We start from the raw sequence: 18,151 nt of genomic DNA, 5'->3' as shown, positions 1-18,151 counted from the left end.
CAAATAAAGGAATTGTATATGTTGAGCTCGTTTTGGCATTGATGCTTCTAAGCAACTGCTAAACATTCAATTTTTACTTGTGAGATGTTCATGAAGTTTCTGTAATTACCAGCAGAATGGTTCAAATACGTCTCCTTTATCTTGACACGACAAGCAAGAATGATTTTTGACAATTACATTTTGGAGGGAAATACCATTTGTGGAGGAGACATATTGTTGTGCATTCTTGAATAATGATAAACAAGTAAGTTGGCTTACAATAAAAGACATTGTTATACTTTTAAACCTATGAAGACCATATAAATACAGTGCGTCGTTCTCTGAACTGCAACATCCTGTATTTTTTTAAATACTGATAATAAATTTTTTGCTATGCATAATAGCATACATTCAGGGTACCTCATTTGCTTAATACAAGTATAACCTATAAGAACTTTCTCCTCTGGATATTTCAATGTTACTCAATTAAAGGGTTAACCAATCGAGACATGATTCAGAACAACCTCGACCTTATGAACAGGTTCACAGAGTTATGCTCTCATCTTAAATCTGAAAATCTCAAAGAATTAAAATTTGAATTTCTACGTGACTTTTAACAAATGTGGTTAATACATTTTATCGAAATTCCTGTGATTTAACGTTAAGCACATTAACCTTTACGTACCAAAATATTTCCCTTATAATATTTCAAATCAAACCAAGAATGCATTAAATCAAGTTACGTCGGAAATTCGCAGGCACCTAGAGGTTTCATCTTATGAGCAGCGTTCGAGTGGGGTTTTCGAGAGAGAGAGAGAGAGTTTTCTATTCTCAAGAAAGAATTAATGTCATTTTTCTCTCGTCTTATTGAAATGTATATAGTATGAATAAGACTGGAAGGAACGCGGCAGTACGATATTTATGTACACATATCAGAGCCTCTCCCTCGCCAGCAAAGGTAACTGGATTTAGGGTGTGAAATATTGAAAAAGGGCCATGAAATAACTCACGGATATTTCGTAAATCCTTTTATGTTAAACTTTATCTAACGAGAAAACGCACAACCTCCGGTGGGAGCGCGAGATTTTTAAAGCGATCAGTTTCACGGATTCGTGTGATTTATTCCATTGAATTTAAATTTCCTTATACTTTTCCATTGTTTCTACTACGATTGTTTCATTTCGTGTATTAAGCATGATAAGTAAGAGTGTTTTGGCATATAAATTACGTTCCAAACGTTTCAAATTCGATTGGATTTCACTTAGGAATTCACGTTCTTTAAAATAATTGATTTTCCGTGAGAAATGAATCTTCGCAACAGGGAACAGATGTTTCCTTGTTTATAAATTTCAATTTCCTTCCCATTCCTCGATGCCGTTGAAATAAAATGGCGTATCAAATAGAAATAACCTTTTTTTTCTACGATGATTAAAAAAATATATATATATATTTATGTTTCTAAATAAAATATATTACGGCGAGAAATTTTTTTTTGTAGTTGAATTTGAATTTTTATTAGAATATTTCATCCAAACAAGTGTTTCCGAAATTATAATTTTTAGCGTGAATCCTGCTATCTGTAAATGAGTCTAAATACAAAGTGATTCCATAATTCTCACTTGCCGCGAACCATTAGAGGCGTACTTCCAATTAGAAAAATATCCAGTCAGGACATGTCATTATGTGCAGGGTGCATAGCAAACAGGGGGCATGGCATTTTACTGGCGAACCGTCGATCCTAGAGGCATACATCCAATTAGAAAACGTACCCAAATATGGTGTAGTACTCAGATATATCATTCATGTTGCACGAGGTTGTATAGTTATTGAAATAAGTGTTAACTTTTCATATAGACACCCTGTGCCCATAAACTCAGTTACGAAGTTGTTGTCCTGATACCAAAAAAAAAAAATTCCCGTTTCTATGTGGTATATTCGCTAAGATATTCGAATTCAAAAAAATGGAGAAAATTTGGGAAAAACAGTGCTAAATGCGGGTAAATCGGTTTTTCCTCATTTAGAGCATTCTCCCCACCTTTCCTCCGTTTTTCGAATTCTATATAATATCGCAGCGAATATTGCACTTAGAAACGTGGATTTTTTGTTGTTGGCATCAGGAGATACAAAGCAAAAACTTTGTAATTGGATTATAGAGTACAGGGTGTCCGTATAAAAAGTTAACATTTTTATTTTAATAAATATACAACCTCATGCAACATGAATGAGGTTGACATATCTGAGTCAACCTCACACGTTGTTTGGATACTTTTTCTAATTGGAAGTATACCTCTAGGATCAACGTTCACCAGTAAAACGCCATAACCCCTGTTTGCTATGCACCCTGTACACATAAGATAATACCTCCTACTTACGTGAATTTTACTTATGCGCTTATCGTCGGTCTCAACTATAGCATAACTTCGGGGTATTTTTGTATTAAAATTCATGTAAATTCCTATGTATGATAGTAATTTTGGTTTGAAAAATACTCTAAAATTAATTGTCGGCTATAAAAATTAAATTATTTAATTCAATTATTTTAGGCGATGTATTTAACTTTCCACCTTGATCTACGGCATTGTGTACTATGAAAATGCATTGATGAAGTTCATCGATTTGTCGTCATGCGCAGTAAAAGTTAACAGTTAAGAAAGACTTAGTAACGGCTGAAATGTCTGAAATGCTATTATATCCAACGAATACTTACTACTTCAAATGTTGAACTTTGCGAATGGCTAGCGGCGAATCATTTTGAGATCATTACCAGCTACTGGTGGAGAGAGAGAGAACGTGAAATTGCTTCTTCGAAATTTCTGAAAGCATTCCGCGTTGTTTTGGACATTGGCTGAGAATTAATTACCCGGGACAGAAACGAGAACAGCTCTGATTTATTGAATGTCGTTTTGCTGCTTATTCATACATTACTAAGTAGCTTAGACTCGGCTGCATTCGTTGCTAGAGATCGTTAAAACAATCTCGTACTACCAGTATTAATATCCATCACATTAATATCAACGGCAACGCAAAGGTCATAAGAAGATATGGATTCTTTAACTTATACGAAAACTACAAATTCCAAAACTACAAAAGAAATCATTTTTCTTAATGGAAATCTCAAGCAGATAAGTTGCCAGGAGATTACCGAAGTGATACATTTTAATTAAAAGAACGTGAAACACACATGTATGAATTCACATTGTTTGTTTGTTTTTTATCAGTCATACTTGGGATAATTATTAAATGCATCGTTTGTAAATTTAAAACATGGTCAGTCCTGTTGTCATACAGCAAACATGCCCCCGCCATACACGCCATGTCCCGCGGACCAAATGTGCACTTAGGAGTCATCTGATGTGACAGCAACATAAAGTTTTGTGAAAATGAACCAAGCAACACAATGCTAGATTACTTAAGTGACCTGCGACACATTTACAGATCACTTAAGTGACATTGGACGCACTGCCAGATCACCTAAGTGGTACGCGGCACATTCCGGGTCACTCGAGTGACCCGTTTCAGACTACTCAGGCAGCTCGCGATGAATTTAAAGATCACTAAATTGCCCCTCGGCACAGTTCCAAATCGCTTAAGTGAGCCGTGGAACAGTTACAGATCACTTCAGCGACCCGCGCGCACAGTCTCAGACCACTTAGGCAGCCCTGACGAATTTACATATTACTAAAGTGACCCGCGGCACATTGCCAGATCACTTAACTGACCCGCGACACATTTACAGATTACTTAAGTGACTTTGATCACACACTTAAGCGCATTTTTAAATCACCTAAGTGGTCCGTGACACAGTTCCAGATCGCTTAAGAATCCCGCGGCAGATTTACGGCTCACTTAAGTGGTTCGCGGTACGTTTCCAAATCATTGAAATGGCCCGCGCGCTCACGAAAAGGTTGAGCACCCTTGTCATACAGCGTGTTTTCCGAAATGTTCGAAAGGAATAAAACTTTATAATTGTTTCCAAAATTAATTTAATGTGTGAAAAAATATCAGCAAAAAAAAAAAAGAAGAGAAAAATTGAGCTGTGATAATTTTGTCACCCTTAAATTGATAATTTTTGGAAAAGATGAAAATTGAAATTTTTATTTAACTCCCCCCCCCCCCCCAATCAAAAAAAAAATTCAATACGTAAAACTGTATTTGTTTTTATGACACTGAAAGAAATTTACTCCGTAACGTATGGAGAAAAATTCACTGAAACTATCGATTATTGAAATTCTTGATTTTCGCCAATTTTTACGTGATGAAATAATCAATTCTGAAAAATTTACGAAAACATGGGATAAAACAAGAATTTCAAATATCGATGTCTCAACAAAATTCCATCCAAATGTTACAGAATCAATTTTTTTATATTTTCTGGAGTTATCGTTTCATGGAGGTGAAACCATTAAGCAGCTTACGTTTTCATTTACTCTTGATATTTTTCAGTCTTGATATTTTCTTAGTCACTTTAGAACCAATCGTAGAGTTTTTATTCCTTACGAACACCGTGAAACACTGCTTTAAAACCTGAGTTATACAGGGTTAAGTATTTAGACACCCGTTATCTTTTGAACCATTTGGTTATAGAAGCATACTTTCAATTAGAAAAAGCATCCAAATAACATCTCCATCTCAGATATGTCATTTATTTCACTAACGACCGTATATGTATCGATATACAAAATCTAATTTTTTGTACTTTCCCCCCCGTCCTCTAACTTTCAATTAGAGAGATTTTGCTGTATCTCTTCTGATCCCAAAAAAAAAAATTACTCTTGATAACGGTTCCAAGTACAATATTCACTGAGATATTCGAATTCGAAAAACGGAAGAAATTTGGGGAAAAAAACAGCTCGGCTGGAGTACAGTGGCTGGAGTCGGCACCAGTTGATGTCATGGGTAACGTCATTGCCCAAACAGAATTGAGTGCGCCCGCTTTGCTACCCTGTCAATTACGATAGTTTACAATCGCTATACTGGCCATTCCACTGGAATTATTTTCAAAATTATTTTTTCGTTTATTGCCGTTAGTATCTGCTTATTCATTGGTTTGCTTTTTTACCAACTATTTCGAAATTTAAATTAAAAAAATTTGAAATCACGTAGGTTAGTTAATTTTTTATTGGGTTGATTCAAGGCCGTAGCGGGGGGCGGACTTGAGGGTCTGGTCTCCCCCCGAAACGTGAGAAAATGATCGAGAAAAGGGAAAAAGATGGTCAATCTACTGTTCTATCACTTTGGTTCCCCCTCCCCCCCGAAATGAAAGTGGCCACCCTCGAACGAAATTTCTGGCTACGGGCATGGGTTGATTGAAATCCAATTCGAGGCAAACAATTTCAATTATCTTTTGAACTGGCTAATAATTTTTTATTATCTTTTTGTTTTTATTTAAATTAGGTGTAGCTTTCAGAAGCCTTGGAGTTTATTATTACAAATACAACTGCAACATAAAAACATGGGGAGCAAATATTAAAAAAATAATAATATATAAAATGTTTGAAGTTATTATTATTATCATTTCGAATGCTAATATCAAAAGATATTATTACTTACCAACTATTTCTTGGATTTCATCCTATACAAAAAGATTCTAAAAATACCACGCGCGAATATTTGTGACACAAAAACAGCACCATGAACGAGAGACTTTTCACTTAGAAAAGTAAAATAAGCATCTATAAGATGCCAAAAAGAGCACGATTCTTATGTGCTGATGTCGTTCCCTAAAAAGTGTTTGAACAGTGACGTCAAACATTAGCTCCGAGACCACGCTCACTGACCCAAGGCGGCAAGCGTTACTTCAAAGGGATGAAACAGCCCTGTTTAAAACGACGATGCCATGTATGGCATGTTTGATGGTTTAATCCATAGGCATTATGATCCAAATTATAATTGTCCATAACCCTTCCAGACCCTGGTGCCACAGATGTATGGGTTGCTTTTTCTCACTGTAGATTTTTTTTCTTTTGATCTCAGGGAGTTAGATCCTGACTTAAAGGATTGTGTAAGTTTTGAGTTAGAAATATGGTGATGTGAACTTTAGGGGCTTTCATCAGAGGGAAACACTTAAAGTTGAACTTTCAGGGGTTCAAGATGGTTTCGAAGAGAAAGTGCCTCCGGGAAAAGTGCGATTTATAACATAAAATTTAGCAATAAAATTCTGGAAAAAATTTACAAGTTAATATGAATATATATATATGTACACTACATCAACTTGGCTGAAAAAAATTTGAACGAAACGAGTTATTTCTTCACAAAAAAATAAATAAAAAATGAACGTTTGAAAAAAATATGTTTTTAATGCATTTTTTGGGTATCAAAAATGCAACAACATTTTCAAAATTCCAAAAAATGTTTGCTCGAGTATGAAAGGGATAAGTTTTAAGTCAATTCCTTGACATATTCTGAGGTTAATCCGTTCTTTTTGCAGTATTAAAATACAACCTCCGCTTGCGGCTTCTTCGTGAAACCTACTCCGACAATCAGATAATATGTGATGAATAAAACCTTCTCTATATCCTATCGGATATTGTTTAGGTTCAGTCGATGTTAGTGTGTGCTCAGGACAGGAAAAAAGGAATTGGCGGTACATCAGAGGTTGAGGAGTAAGAGATATAGTAAGGAAAATAATCATAGGTCGGCGCTAGAGCCATCTAATTTCCTATCGCTATACTGCCCTGTCCAGAGGAAAAGCGATTTCTAAACTCCGAACTTCATCGATTTCCTTTAACTCCTACAGTGTTGTTTGCACCCGTTCTGTGATACTTTCACCTCACGGGTAGTACTAAAACGCGGTTTCCGATCGGCAATTACCAACGAACACCAAATAAAACTAAAGAAGAAAGCCAAATAGAAATAAAAAAGATGTCAGTACCAAGAAAAATACGGACTTGAAGGAGAAAAAGAAGAAAATACACAACATCTCTTAATTCGTGCTTTTATTAAGACCTTGGAGACCTTTTTTCTTCCACAATTTGTATCTTCTTTTTAGGAACGTGTGGTGAAATCTATCTTTTAAGAGATTTTTCTACTAAAAAACAGGAATTGATAAACTTTATTGGCTGTATTTGTTTTTTGTTTCCGTCAAATTACAACACTTTTTCTTAAGGTAATAGAAAGAAATCTAATTTTTTGGTAGTGTGAAGATATGCGCTGCCAATAGAATTTCAAGAAAACACGTTAGAAACACATAATATCGGAAAAAGATAAAAAATAATTTCATGTACATTCTATAATATATACAGTTTCTTAATCTCACTCAAATAAAATTGCAAGAATTAGAATTTTTTTGTACTTAAAATGGTAATTTCCAACTTCTATTTGCCTGAGTTAATGAGTTTTCAATATAATTTGTATTTAATTTTAATTATTTTTCATCGAAAAATTTTCCGTATAAGTAATTTCAGAGTTTTATGTTAATCTCGTTTATACCGTCTCGTGAGAATAATACGTGGATTTCATCAATTTGTTCATTTGTTCGAGTGTATTTGATCATTAAAAATGTCTTTTTTTCGAATCTGTTTCCCACTTCAACTAAACGCTGATCAGATAATGTTTTCGATCCAAATTAACATACTCTTTTGAAGTATGCAATTATCTTTCTACAATTATGATTTTCTTTCTTTATGTCATAATATAGCGGGGATATCAGTTTTCTCAAACAAACGTCATACTTTTGGAATTCGCGTAATTGATCTCATTAATCAATTAAGTTTTAAAAATCCCTCTCAGTATCTTTTAATCAGTTTTGAAGTTTTCAGTTCTAGTAATTAAGGACGGTTTCCACTTGGCAGCCATTTGCTAATTGTCCTAATGATTAACCCAACTTGAACGGATATGTATTTCAGTGTCGTTTTTCTCTGTAAATACTGGTTTGTATTTCTATACGTTTGCGGATGTCAACGATGCTATTTATTTTTACGGATTCACCTATATATAATACATTTATAATACTGCACTAAATACATTGGACATCTGTGTGTGTTTTATTTTAGATCATTTCGTAAAGATTATAAAAAGAGTAGTTTCAAAACGATACAGTCTCGAACTTTTTTAACCAATTTGTATTCACAGTATTCATTTGAGTACAGCTTAACAAGGAAACGTAAGTGTTGCAAATTTTTTAGGAGAAAAATACTTGGGCACCAAATGGGTTTATAAAAGCGCATTTCTGGAACCATGTTTGGTTCGCTATTAAATTACAATACAAATTTCATGTTTTTTACAAACGCTCAAATGAGGAGTTTGTTTAAACGTTTGTCAAATAAACATATGCCAAAAGAGCAACTCAAAAAAAAAAAATAATAATTTCGATGAAGAGTTTCTCTAGTAAAACTTTTTCAATTTTTATTTTATTATTATGTAAACAATGACAATTGTGAGTATACTGTTTATTATTACTTTTAATTGTCCCGAAACTGAGTTTGATTTGCTATAACAGGCAAGAAGTAATCAGTGGACCTTTATGCAACATGAAAAGTTTTTGGGCCTCAAATAGCTTCCGGGATTAACATTTTAATTAGATTGAGTAATATTTTTGTTCACAAAGGTTTACTTATTTTGTTAAACATTTTCGACGGCACAATATCACATATTGCGGGTGTCATCTATTCACTACGTGTATAACCAAGAGGGTACATCCGTATGTGCTTGCAAATAAACATGACACAAATTGGGAGAAAATGTATTTATTCAAAAGTTTAGTGGTGCATATCCAAATTTTGCTCAATATCATTTAGTAATTTTCTCATTTTTTCACAGATATAACGAGCAAATAGTGCGTTTTTTTAGCTTCTCGTATTAACCGTATTCAACTGTAATTGTATTAAAACGTGTCACACGAAAGTGCTTTTCTCGTATTTTACGATGGTCCACCAATCTTTAATTATTCAGTGTACTTAAAAATCTGCTTATCTATTATAGGATCCAAGTAAATATTATATAAAATCAAATAAATCGCATAAATTTATTTCTTAAAGAAACTTTTAACGAAGGCACATAACATATTTTTTTTATTGGACTGAACACAACACATAAAACATACAATCAAAACAACTGAGAAAAACACGAAAATTGGCATTACGATTTACGACACAGACACTCTATGACCCCAAGAGAATAAAGGCCTTCCAGTGGGGTCTATATTAATTCGATTAAAGAGTTAGTTGATTGGATTATGCAACAGCCTTGTTAAAGAACTAATTGGTTAATATTTTATAAAGTCATACATATATATATATATATATATATATATTAGATATTTTTAACCGAACAAAGAAAACATGCATACATATATTTAAATACAAACATATAAAATTACTCAGTTGACATACACAGAATTCACGTACAATCATATAATCACACGTATTTTTCAGTTGAGTTGATTAACAATAATGGTTATATTTTTGATTTGTTTAGAATAAATTATTTTATTTGTGTTGTTTTATGATCTGTTATTCTTGTAGTATGGTGTATGGACCAGTGTTTATTGAGAATATAAATATATTGTGATTGCATCTTATGTTATTATTTATATGTGATTAATTGCATGATATCGATTCATTTTTGGGGGGGAGCTATATCTATAACTCCTTTGGAATAACGTTTTATTTGTTTTCGGTACTTGATATAAGTTATTCAATCTAGATGAGGTTCTGTTTTGTTTCATTTCTAACAATTTATCGTTCAAGAATGAAAATTTTATTAGCCGATGAACATAGTTTTGTCTTATAGTTAGTGTGTGATATCATTTAACCTAAAAATATAGGAAAAATATATAACTTATAGTAACCACGTTATAAGGACATCGAGGTGTTTCTCGAATTAAGGTTTTTATGTTCAGAAGCATGTGAGAGAGAGAGATACGTATGGACTTTCTCGATTCTCAAGGTGCATTAAAACTCCCATTTTCTAATTTGCATATAGATGTCCTGTCGCATCAGATTTTATCCCATGCATCAAAGATTTACTGCTAAAGTATTCCATTGTTAAAAGAGATGGTGTAGAGTAAAAGAAAAACTTAATTCTCTGAGCATTTTTGTAGTATTAGACTGAATTTAGGTAATGAAATAAATTCCTAACCATTCAGTATACTGCACAAAACATTTATATGCGAATTAAATCAAGCTATAAATAACGTAAAAATAAATGCCAAAAAAATGCCAAACTCGAAGCGAAGGGAAAAAAAATTCAAAGGCAAGTAAAGTTACCAATTACAGCTAAAAATTCATTACTTTATAAGTCATGAAAGTATGTCAATTCTTGATTTCAAAAATTAAAAACAGAGTAAGCCTGTTTTTTTTTTTAAAGAGGGGACACATTTTATGAATAGGATGATCGAAATTACGAGAATATCCAGTACAATACAAGTCATATGGTCACCCTATATTTACAAGTTTCTAGCTCGTGAGCGGCAAAAATACCTCATATCTAGCCCGCGGATTGAAACTTTTGTGCTCCCTGATTTAGTTACCCTACAGTTATAGGCAATGCCTCAGCTTACGAAATTTTCGGCTAGCGAAACTTCTTTTCGTGATTTTTCTGCCTCAGCTGATGAATACGGCTAACGAACATTTTCGTTGATATAGATACACATACTAACCTAACACAGGCACGTTCTGAGCTGAATTTTCACGATAATTAGCAGAATAATGTGACTCGAGTCTGATTAACTCATGTCCACATCGGAATCTTTTTCCACACCGGAATCGGAAGAGAAGTGTCCACTTCTCTGAATTTTTTTTGAACCATTTCATGTAAAATGAATGATTCAGCTAATAGAAAATGCACTGAAAAAAAATACAGCCCGTGTTCTCAGGACAAACGTTCTCTCAATGCAAGACTTTTAGTATCAAATTGAACAATCTTATACATTCTAGGAGCTTATTTTTTTCATCTACATGCATGAAACAAATGAGCTGATCAAATCACAAATGGATGGGGACACCTAAGAACTCGAATGGGTTGTTTAAACACCAGCTTTAGCCTACTAAAGCCGGTGTTGGTTGTGTATTTAGTATAAAATAAAAAGATCTTCAGTATATATATCTCATCTTTCTGTAAATTCTCATTCATCCTATTTTGAAGCTGTTTATTTTAGCCTTTGGTCAGTTTTCGTCTTTTTTATAGCGCTTCTTGATGCTTCAAAAAAAATTCAAATTTTGGGCAGTTCATGGAACTAATTAAACAATTTTACATGTAAACCTATAGGAAATCGTGTTTCGGCTTACGAAGATACGGCTAACGAACGTTATTCCGGAACGAATTACCTTCATTAACCACTGAATCAGGTATCACTGAAAAGGTAATTTATAGTGTAAATCCACTACACGAATAAGCAAATTTTTATAGGAATATTTTCAATTTCGCATGTGGTAAATAGTAAGTTTTTTTCTTAAGTAAGCCATTAGGCAAATTTCCGTATAATCTCAGGTTGGAATTATTCTTTCGGAGAGAATTCGAGTATAGAAGTGATCAGTGGCTCCCGTAATCAAAACAGCAAATGAGGCTTTCATCGGAGATTACGAACTCGCGATTCATCCATCTATATCAATCACTGCCTTTAATTCTCAAACGTCGATCCCATTAGACCTGGCAGGGGAGAAAGAATGCGTGTTTTTTTTTAATTCTTTTTCTTGGCCTATGAGCCAGCTGGTGAAAATCGGTGAGTCAGCAAACTGTAAGAAAGTAAGTACCGTCCTTGAAAGAATCTGCATTACATGGGCATGGAGAGCAACAGCTGTATTAGCCCTCTTACTTCTTTGCTTTTCCCGGCATAAAGTTAATCGACTTGGAAAGGCTTTTCTTCGCTACAAGCCGCTTAGTGTCACAGAAGCCTCTTTCAGATTCCTCCTCACTTGATCGGTTCATGTGAAAAGATTAATCGGCCTGAAACACGTTTGTTTATTAGAAGCTTCTCTAAAGCGCATTCCGGGAAAAGAATCTTCACCATTTCATCCAATTTCTATTATCCTTTTTTATTGGGGTTTTTTTTCCTGGTTCGTCGGTGATCTTAAAAGAATCGTAAATTTAAGGATGCCATTTCGTTCTTACGCAGTTTTCAGCTGCTTATTTCAATAATTTGATTCTTGATTTGTCATTTGGAATTAACTTATAAGTCCACCGATATTGTATAATATGAGTAAATCAGACCAAAGGACACAGTTTTAAGAACATATTTGATGGTACTTATATGACTCGAATTGTGGAACTGTGCATTGCCAAAGACCGTTGACTACTAGACTGACTGCCAGATAGGGAAAACGTTCAAAGCGCAACAAACAATTTAGATTTTTCTCTTGAGTTCGGGTTATTATTGCTTATACAGGGTGGATACTATCGACCGCTCAATAATTATACACACGATTCCCTGGGAAAAACTAAAAACTAATAGGAAAAAGTGTTTCAGTTTTTTCATTGACCAATAATTATGGAGTTAAAACGCATTAAAAATGGATGACGTCACTTTTGAATCCGGCGAAATTCACCGAACATGAACCAAACGTATAACTTGGCATTACTAAGGTGATCGCGATGCTATAACCCTGAAAGTAATCAAGAAAGCTAAAGCTACGTGTGCAAACCAGTTTTTTCCTTGCCCTTTCCCTCAAAAAAATTTGACTTAGCAGTGAAAGAAAAAAACTATCGCATTTTGGCACAAAAAAGTGTTTATTTTGGGAAAAATTTTTTTCCAATAGATCTCATTTGGCTAACGCTTTACAAATCTGTAGGTAAATTTTCCATTATGGTGGGACGAAGATAACACATAATAACAAGGTTAAAATCGCTCTACACGAAGAGGAAAAAACGCTAATCGTGAAAGAAAATAATTGAACTCGGCCTTCAACGGGAATATTTCTGTTCATTTTCAATTAGTAGCAACCCGCTGCATAGGGATTTTTTGTTGTTGTTGGATGTTTGGCGTGTAACTGACCGTTATAAAACTGACACGTCACAAAATTTCGAAACGTTATAACTCCCTTAATATTCGCCCGATCCTAAAACTTAAAAAAAAAGTTTTCTGTATTAGTTTTTCACAAGAAATCGCGCGTGAAATTATTGGGCGATCGATAGTATGCACCCTATGTAAACGGGGCCACCCTACCAGTCGCAAGGTCCGGTGCGAAAATAATTGTAGGCCAAGGATGTCTTAATAGTTTCGGGGGAAGGTAATTGACATTCAAAACTTCAGATATTATTACAGAATATACGGAAATGCTGAAAAATATCCGTGCAAAAAAATTAATAAATATATATATAAACACACAATTTTTAAATGTAAATTAACACAAAAATTAATGAAAATTAATTTCGAATTGATGAAAATTGAGAACAAAAGAAAATTTTAAACTAATGAAAGAAATAATTCCAAAAAACTAATGAAAGAAATAATTCCAAAACTAATGAAAGAAATAATTCCAAAACTAATGAAAATTAGGACCTTATGAAAGAAATAATCTGGTAAGTAATGAAAATTTAGGATTGATGAATAAGAGAAATAATTGACAGAAAATATATTAGTCTAAATATGTCCTAAGAAAATTCAAAATTAATGAAAGTAATAATTTCGGAATTAATGAAAGAAATAATTCCAACATTAATGAAAGAAATGACTCAAGTATTGATAAAAATTTCAGGATTCACTAAAAGGAATAATTTGAAGAAAGCATTCAGTAATTTGTGGCTCCCTCTTTGATTCGGAGCTCCGGGTAACTCCTGCCAGGGTCTGGTGCCCCAGGCGCCGGACTAGAGGGGCGCAAATTTCACTCTTTAACCTCTCCTTCGACATTACGAGGGGGCGCCAAAAAGCGTGCTTGCCCCGGCTGACCAAGCATCTAGTTACGACCTTGACTCCTGCGGCCCACAACTAGAAACAAAAATGTATTTGTTGAAACTGGGCAGTAAGAGACCCCTTCGCGCAAGAGAGAGAGAGAGAGAGAGAGAGAGAGAGACGAATAAGTTTCCCTAATAGAATTTATTAATTTTTTTAGTTGAAGCTCAGACACCTTGTTTTACTTACTAAAAAAAATTTTAATCGATATGTATATAGGCATACCGGTATTTTTCAAAATTCTATTACCGTGAGTGCGAGGACATTCAAAGCACTAGACCCGGTGCGACCGCACCTGCCGCATATCCCTAAGGGCGGCCCAGTATATAAGGGTTGTGTTTCAAACAGTGGCACCACTGCTTGATACACGCCTTGCAAAGAAGTCAGTATAGTTACATATCTATCCCGCCTTTGAGCAAATAGGATTTCTTTTGCAACTACATGCCCATGTGCGATTGCTGCTAGGACAGAGGCTATTATGAGCGAGTGGTCTAACGTGGTATATAACGTTTTCACAAAACGGAACCAGTAGAGCTGAATGCAATTTGAATGTGCTTCAGGTGATACAGCGCGATACTTTCGTCAAGAATTCAAAGTTGCGTGAGGGCATACTTGAACAGCAGCAAGATTGGTAAAAGCTTTCTAATATATAAGGGTGCTCGAGCGCATGCAGTACAAACTGGGCTGATTTGTTCAATTGTTAAGTGAAAAAATTGCTCTACCATCTTTCATGCTCTCCGGATTCAAGTCCTTCCGACTCTTCGACTCTTAGGATAGAAGCCCTTGAATACTTACTCTAAGCTTCGATCCAAAATGGAGGAAAAACATCATTGTATTCGCCTCGGAGACACAGACATTATTTGGCATTCAGGTATTCTTGCAGACAGTATACTACTTTCTTCGCAACATCTGGCAGTCGAGTGGTTAGGGAACTACAGTAGCTTCTCACTGTGCAGGTCTGGGTTCGAATCCCGGTTCGGGCATGGATGTTTACTAACACTAACAAATTCCCTGGACGGATCATGCTGATCCCTTGGGAATACGTGAGGATCACGTTATTTAAAAAAAAAAATCTACAGCTTAGGAAGCGGCAACAGGTTATACTGGTGACTACATCGAAGGCTGTAAATCTTGGAACCGTATCTTTCCGATGTGTCTAGTAAATAAATAGCTGCCACTGTTGAAAAATCACCCCTCCTCCGTAATTGCATTCATCTTTAATAGAATTTTAGAAATATTTACAAAAAGACTACCAAACAGTAACTCTCTACCAAATATAAAATGCACAAATTTTATTGTAAGTAAATATTGAAGAATGGAGAAATTCTATTTTCTTGTCATCCGTACAATTTCAATTACTTATGCATTGAAAAAAGTTCCACTAAAAATAACAAACTCGTTGGACCAAGAAAAATTTTAAAATTCGGAATTCCGTATAGTAAAAAAAATTAAATAATGCTAAAAGCAATCGCAGGAATCGTGGCATCCATGCAATATTTCCTGTACAGCATGAACCCGAAACATAAAGAGCAATGTATGCTAATAGGGTAATCGTACTTTTGACGTTATAGAATCGATTTCCTTTAACGTTTTGCCAATGGTATCTACATATACTAGTATTCCGAGGAAATAGTTGGATTTTGAAGAAAAGAGGCCAATCTTAACAAGAATGGTTTCTTGTATTTCTTTGGAAGTATGCATAGGAAAACTCATCAGCGTTCCAAGAGACGAAAAAACTAGTCCAATATTTGGGATTCGTTGAAATTTCTATGAATGCTGAATGAATAGAAATAAGAAAATTTTTACATTGATTGAAAGCGAATTTCGTTGGCCATTCGGGCTCAAATTTTGTACAATCATGGAGATTTTAAGGCATGAAAATAACGCTGAAATTTCATTCAACTCTTTATGAAATGATCTAGTAATTTTATGGTGTATTCAAACCAATTTTTTCGAAAAATTGAAGTTAACCCAAACAAATGTAAATTTGTAAAAAAAAACTACTGGAGTTGGTTCTCGAATGAAAAATGGGAAAAGTTTTCTTGAAAAACCTATGCTCCTTCATATTACTTTTGAAAAGGGCGGAAAAGAATGAAAGACATGGGTCTGAACTATAGGGCAAGTGCAAGTGATCCAGTACATCCTATCGAAATTCAACCAGAAGATCGGGTGTTTTCTGGGACACATGTAGGCTGGAGTCATCGAGCGAAAAGACAACATTCGTAATCAACATTTCAGAAAGTATATTCTTTCTGACGGGATGCTGTGTTGCAATGTCTTGCAATACACCTGACTTTTGACGATAGCTCCGTGAATGAGCTACGTGATCAGCAAAGACGGCCAAGCATCATTTCTGATTGAGTTCCTTGGTCATCATCTTCGATGAGCTGTAGATGTGAAGAGAATGGTAAATATTGCTGTATTCTGCTTCTTATCAAGGACTCCTTTCTCCGAATACATAATGCTATGCCGATGCAATTTGAGCGTAAAATCATCCATATTACACGATGCAACACACTGCATTCAACTTTTGACGTGAATACGTCTTTTAAATGATCTGGTGATACTAGAAGCATTCGCAAGAAGTTGCGTGACGAAATTCTTTAAACACTCATATCTCAGGAAGTATCCAACGCAAGTCAAAAGCAATGGTATCGTCAGATGCACAATGCAAAGACAAATCCCACAATTTTAATTCGGTTTTAATATCTCTCCCGTCTGGGTACCCGTTGCCCTGATTCGTAACAAATTGTTTTCGGCTATATCAGAAGCAGTTAATAAAGAAAATAGACGACAGGTATCGCTTGTTAGCTATTACAACGACAAAGCCGATGATAATGGCTAATTTCATTATGTCAGTACCTACTATGCGATTCAAGGCACAAGAAATGTATTCACGTCAGAACTTGCGGTCACGTCTAAGACACAGCCTACCCAAATTTCTTTTTTGTAAGACGTGCTGTGGTTTTATTTTCTGCAGCCCTCGTATAACATAAAACGTAGTGTGATTTAAATCATATTTGAAACAAAAAAGTAATTTCTAATGGAACAAAGTGAATACGAGGGTGAAATAAAGTTCCATCTAGGTGGTGCACTTTTGCGGGTGTACAACCGCATATGTAAACACGTATCTCTCAGACATATCTTAAACCATAAAATTTCAAATAATCTCCCCAAATGTTTTTCCTTCCGCCCTGTCTTTTACGGCTTTGTGACATAAAGCGGAAATTTTCTCGTCTCTACTACCTCCGGGTGCAATTATGTTACCCGAGTGTACACAAAAATAGCTGCTCGTGCTTGTCCACCTCAACTCTTTTATACTGAGAATCAGTTGGTGTGATCGTGAAAATTCACGATATCTTCACGTCATTTGACCTCTTTCAACCGTTAATTAATGGCACAGAGGAAATGAGATTAGCTAGGAAGTCGTCCGTATTCACATTAGCGAACATTATCTACTAGAAGCATTCTGGTCGAACCGATCCTTTCCCGACTGCCTCAAGCTGAGAAATGCTGCCACGCGCGCGCTTATTACCCATTACCTTTAAGCAGAATTTGAAGCAAAAGAATTCTAGATTAAATGAAGTTAGTTATTCCGTCTCATTTGAATAGCCTATGACATTGCTTGAATTCCTATTAAACGCCAACACAATCGAGTGTGAATTAAGCTTACTCGCATTCCGACACACAAAGTATGTGCTCTCGGGAATCTCTCGTTGTCTTGCGACTGAAATAAAAAGCCACTTCATTTGCATACCACGAAAAGGAAAAAAAAACAACTTATTTCTGAGATTTAATGAACGAATAAATTTAAGAATAAAAATAAAACGTACTTTTAACAAGTTTATAAAAATAGTAATTTTATTAGGATTTTTCATTAAAAAACTGATAATGATTAAGATATTCTGGGACTTCCCACTGGGTAAATTTGTTTTTCAAATAATAGAAGTGTCATTTGACTGATCCAGAGTCTTGTATTTGGATTAGGGTATCCCAAATTCAAAATCGATAAATTTTAATTAAATAAAAATTTTCCAACTACTGGATTGAGACAACAATTATTTTTTTTCAAGACAATCACATATCTTACTGCCATCTACAGATTCAGATTTGTAATTGGTACATTTTTCTTTTTCATATTCATGATTCAAAGGTAGTGACATCCAATAATCATTAGGAGAGTCCGAAGTTGTATAATGAACGGGTTTTGTAGTGCATTATATTGAGATAAATATCTGCATTCATCTGCACAAGTACGTTGAATTTAAAATTATGCCCATTTGTATCCTGACAGTAAGTATTACTGTGATGAACATGTATGTAGAAAAATACATTCCACGGCTCCTG

The sequence above is a fragment of the Pholcus phalangioides genome, unplaced genomic scaffold (assembly GCF_987345545.1).
Source record: "Pholcus phalangioides strain wild (caught in Gottingen) unplaced genomic scaffold, Ppha-v1.0 ptg000011l_1, whole genome shotgun sequence".
Lineage (NCBI taxonomy): Eukaryota > Metazoa > Arthropoda > Arachnida > Araneae > Pholcidae > Pholcus > Pholcus phalangioides.
The sequence above is the reverse complement of the archived record's forward strand: the minus strand, read 5'-3'. Positions refer to the sequence as shown.